Here is a 5873-nt window from a genome sequence, read left to right as displayed (position 1 = left end):
CGTCTGACGTCCACGTTTAGTTTCAGATCTGCCACGTTTCGCAAAATGCATGCCATTTTGGTTATAAATACGTACTTGTGTGTAAAAGAGTGTAAGCATTAAGCACTGCACATTTTTCGTTGACGTGAAAAGCCTCCAGAAGATGTGTATATATTTTATATGTATATACTGTCTCTTTTTTACAATATCCGTTTAGAAATGTGTCCCCATGAAGGGATATGTATGCGTCATGGTGTTTACAGCCAGCGGAAACCATTACATTGGAAAAATGGAGATCGGTTGACCACATCAACACCGCCTTGTGTTCTTAACAACTTTTAATAATCTATACTAGCTAATTTGTTATTTCAGAGCTTATTTTCACACTTGCGTTGATTGATATACGCCTGCTATAACCTAGACTTTGCATTGACCATGCAATCAAAACTCACTTATTTTCAGTAAGAGTTGTTTTGAGTAGGACGTTCTACTAGCAAACTCCAGTAGAGCGATTCGGCGACCTCTAGTGAATAAATCGCTGTACGTGCCCCTTTATACTGACCTCTGCAGGCGAGAATCCACCTTTCAGACAAAATCCAAGTGGCATTCATTGTCTGTTTGCCTTAAAATCTGTATTTAGCTTGTTAATATGTTGATTATTGTATTCTTGGTTATAAAAGAAATACCTCATTTACTATGTATAGCACAGTTCAAATCCATTAAACCCTTTGCACAATAAGTATGGTTAATATTGCACTGAGAATCATCTGTAAAGTTTAGTGGGAATTTATATTAATAATTAAATAATAAAAGCACACAGCTCATGGGCAGTTATGAAGGAAGAGTTTTGTACAGAGAATAGCACACTGAATTGATTTTTAAGTGAATTTCCTCAATTATTGTGATGTTTTCGTTTTTTGTTCACACCGCAAACCTCTTTATTTTTCAATTTTTTATAACAAAATGTTTTTTAAATTAATTTTTAATTATGTTGTCATTTTTAACATGCATTTCTAGTAATTGCATAATTCCACTGAACAACAAATGTCGAGTTGGATTGGTCGCCGTCACTGCGTTCACACATGCGACTGGAAAACAAATCAGATTAAGCCCAGATTCGGATGCGGTGTGAACATAGCACATATTTTATCTCATCAGAAATAAGCACAGAAAACTCTCAACAAGGTGGCGTTGTATGACTGGTCATCTCCATTATTTCAACCTCTTTTCGAGCATTTAGACTGCATAGTGTGCATACAGTTACTACTCTCATCTGTTTGTCTAGTGTCTTCATCCAAAATTCCAAGTAATAAACTTGTGAGGTGCAGAAATGTGGCTGTGGTTCTCCCGAGGAATCCTGGCCCACATATTTTTCCTATGTGTAATGATGTAATTGTCAGTTTTTTAACATTTAATTTTATTCTAAGGTGCAACAAGATGCTAAACTAATGGCATTTGAAGTTATCTTTTCCTGAATATACCTGAGTGTATTTACACCATAGGAGGATTTTGCGATCGTTTGAGAAGAGGATGATAATTGCCTCAACACACAGGGCTTGCTGCCACCTGCAGCGCGAAACAAAGCCAAATCACATCCTCTACTGTAACAGTCTCTCTCTGCTATTGGTGCATCCAGCCGCCTGTCAAGGTCATCCTTCTTGCTGATTGGTGCTTATAGTATAGCATTTGTTTCTTAATATCTAAGCATGCCGTTTCTTTTTTGGTGCTACTTTGATTATTTTGCCATGTGACAACTGTGGGATTATTAAAAGTGCATCAAGTGATTCTTTTTTTTTAAAGAATTGGTTTCGAAAAATTGGTTTTACAACAATTTTAACTCAGAAGGTTGCTCGCAAATTTCACAATTTTCAAGAAATGGAAGTAATGCATTGATTTAAAATGTAAAATGTTATTCTCTTGTAAAATGTACTCATAATAATCTTTTTTTTTTTTTACAGCTTCAGTGTTGGGGAAAGTTACTTTTAAAAGTAATGCATTACAATATTGCGTTACTTCCTAAAAAAGTAACTAATTACGTTACTTAGTTACTTTTTATAGAAAGTAATACATTTACATTACGTTACATTACTTTTGTGTTACTTTTTAAATCTGGGCAGGGTTTGCTTGTTTGTTTTAATATAAAAAGTTGGATTTGTAGCAAATGTAAAAGCCCTTTCACACCAAAAAAGCCTAAGGCTAAAGGAACTTTTTTGAAAAAGTAACTAAGAAGTAACTTACTTTAGTAGTTACTTGGAAAAAGTAATCTGATTATGTAACTCACGTTACTTGCAATGCGTTACCCCCAACAATGTTGACATTAGCTAATATAAATATAAAGAGCTCTCACTAAAAAGGGTAAAATAGTCTATTTTAGTCAGACTGAGCTATTTTAAACTATATATATTTAAAAAAATAAATGTTGAGTATATTTCTATCAACATTTGCCATCTTCAATGTATTAGCGTTTGGGATACATGTAATGCTCCCTTTGAATTTGGCCAAAAGAAAAGTTTTAAGAAGGCAGCATGATTTATTTTTCAAATGTAGCCTTGCATCTCATGCAATATTGCATTATTTCATATTTTAATGCATTGTATCAGCAGTTTTTTGGTGAGTAAAACATGAACAAAAAATTACTTGGTGCACCTTTAACTCTAAATTGTCTTCAGTGTCATGGCCCTTGCTTTTCACACAAATTCATTGTCATTTTCAGTTTAAGAGCAAACCTGAAGCAGCACTGGCTTGGTGCACCACATAGAGGAGATCACATATGTCCTTGACTCCATTGTGCCTGCTTTGATCCCAACAACTAGATGCCATACAGGTGCATCCAGCAGGTGAAAAGGGTTCTTGCCAGGTTGGAAAAAGAGCTCCAATTGGCACGTGTTTCCCCTAAAATTGCTCTTAAGTGCTGAGTCTCTTGCCTCGGCTTCCTCCCTGGTTGCTGCTAGCCCTTCCCTCACATTAACATGTGGCTCAGGTGTATTCTGGTGCAGATATTCATGTTTTAGATTTCCCTGCAAATACAAATCTATAGTAATAGGTCATCCTGAGGACAGTCCAGTTCCTCCAGCGTTCATCTCAAGGCTGTGTGTGTGATTTCTCTGCATGTTTTGCTTTGATTTCGCTCATCCACTGCATTCTGGATCACTGTTGTTTGCTGGAGAAACCTGCATCTTTTCATGCTGTCATTTTGAGTTTTGCCAAAGTATGTTTTTATGTTATTTGATGGCTGCCAGATGTGCCGCACTACGTCCGTCGGTGCATCTTCACTCATGCACATCCGTGCTGTAAATATTAGGCACCTATTGGTCTCCTTTGGGCACTAATACACTGTGATTAGTTCTCCTTCTAACCAAGCAGTGAGCATCCAAGGTTTAGAAACAAGCCTCCACTGCTGAGGACTGTATTATGAAATCTAACCATGCTGAAAACACCTCAGACATTATTGTTGTCCTGTTAGACAGTACTTGCAATGATGAAGTCAAAATTAATTTTTGGTTTACTCAGGCATTTTATTTTCCTCTGACAGACTTGAATCATCTACCGTCAGAGAATGCAAGGGCTTCCTTGATATGGACAGTATTAGATAATATTGCAGCATTCAGTTATTTATATAGCTGTATATTATAATGATACATTTATTATTATACATTGTATTGTAAAATATAATATATAATAATGAAGCTTATACCACTATGTTAAACTAGAGCCTTATTTATTGGTTCCATAAAGAACCTTTAACACCCATGGAACCTTTCCAGGTTCTTTATAGTGGAAAAACACTCTTAAAAATAAAGTTTCTTTATTGGAATCTGTGGTTCCATTAAGAACGTTTTACCATCCATTGAACAAAAGTGTAAATGTTCATTACACTTAAAAATGAAGGTTCTCTATTGGCATCGATGATTCCATGAAGAACCGTTAACATCTATGGAATCTTTCAATTCCACAATTTCTTTATAGTGGAAAAAAGGTTCTTGTGATTATTCTATCATTCGAGGAACCTTTTCATAGTTCCTAGAACTATTGACAGAAGTTCCCACTTATTGGCGCATTCGCACCGTAGTAACTAGGGATGTATTTAGTTATAGGAACTCTGTTTGGGGAACTAAATTAGATCCTATTTCAGAGTAGAGTCTAAAACAGTTCTATCCATCTTATTCTTCAATGTGCAAGTAAGTCTATGGGCACTTATCTACCTGGATGCATCCTCGGATGTAAACAACAGCATGGATTGCACGGTTAATCTACTACTGAATATGTTCTGCTAATTTATGCTGTCTAAACCACAGAAAAAACATGTGGAAGCTGCTCAATTGTATAAACAAGACTTAATAAGCAGGAAAGGGCGCAATAGTTTGGCAAATGTTAATAAGTTAATAGGAGGTAATACATAAAAGCAGTATTAATTAAGATATTAGCATAATATTTCACCTACCTTACTGGAAATTATAAGCAAACACAAATTCTTGCTCTGGAAATCCTAGTTCAGTTTGGCCAACCACAAACTCCTTTTGTCCCTTAGACAATGTTTTGCACTCTTCTTCTTGATTTGATCTAACTTTTGGCAGTCCATAGTACTCTTAGTATTAGTACAGTCCAAAACATGGCAATAATTGACCACATTCAGCAGCAATAATCAGCAAACTATGCGAGTTTCGTTCCCTTCACTGGCATTGCTTAAATTCAGTGCCGCCAATATGGCTGATTGATGATGAGTTGTGGAAACACTATAGAGAAATAATGAGAAGAATGACAAAATGCAGTAAACAGTAAAACTGTTTGTACTACAAACCGGTGTGTTCATAATTAAAATAATACATTAAAATAACATGGTAAGACACACTGATTTGCAATATTAAGCAGTAAAAGATGTTTATACAGCTACAAATAGCAGGACGTGGATGAGACCGGAAGCCTGACCCATAAAATTGTCAAATTTACAGGAAAAATAATGTGGATTATAGGAACTACCAGAGACGTAAGTAGGCAATACGCTGATTGGCCAAATGCATACAAAACACTGTCTACCCAACATTTTTCCACAAACATGGAAAATAGCAATTATGGCATTTATATACCTGTTGTCTGCAGCATTGTGTTCTTTTCTCAGACTCGATCATGTTTAACAATGCAAGCTATCATCGCCCTGCTGAAAAAAAACAGCTAAAACCAGCTTAGGCTGGTTGGTGGGTCTTAGCTGGTTTAAGCTGGTCTACCTGGCCAGGCTGGGAAAGTGGCCAAAACCCCTTCTAAAACCAGCCTGCTGACCAGCTAAAACTAGCCTAAAACCCGCCAACCAGCCTAGGCTGGTTTTAGCTGTTTTTTTCAGCAGGACGGAGATTTAGTTAAATTTTAATGCTCTTTCAATCGTGCGAATCGTGTGTTTACATTCCACCTCCATTATTACAACAGCTCGGATCACACCATCCTCCATTTACCTTTTGTTGGCGTTCAGGGTTGCCAGGTTTTCACAACAAAACCTGCCCAATTGCTACTCAAAACTAGCCCAAAAGCAGCCCAATCGCATTTTGAAAGGGAGGTCCCTCCCAGTAAAAAAAACTATTTTTTTTTGGTGGTGGGGTTCCCCTGGGAAAATTAGCATTCCAAGGGCTAAATATTACGTTATTGGAGTCGCTTCAATTTGCGGACATGACAAATAACCTGCAGCAACAGCGTTAAAGTAGCTCAACTTGGCAACACTGTTGATGTTCATAAAAATGCCCGAGTAAAGGCGTCACTAGCTGCATTTCCATTATAGATTTGCGCAAAACGTTGGCGCTATTTTATAAAGTATTCCGAAGTGACAGCGTTTCCATTAACTGATGTTATGCGACTGAAGCTTAATTTTTTCCTCTCGCGATAAGTCATGGAAATGGATTTTTGTAGGA

The sequence above is a fragment of the Garra rufa genome, chromosome 21, assembly GCF_049309525.1.
Source record: "Garra rufa chromosome 21, GarRuf1.0, whole genome shotgun sequence".
Lineage (NCBI taxonomy): Eukaryota > Metazoa > Chordata > Actinopteri > Cypriniformes > Cyprinidae > Garra > Garra rufa.
Note: the sequence above shows the minus strand (reverse complement) of the source record.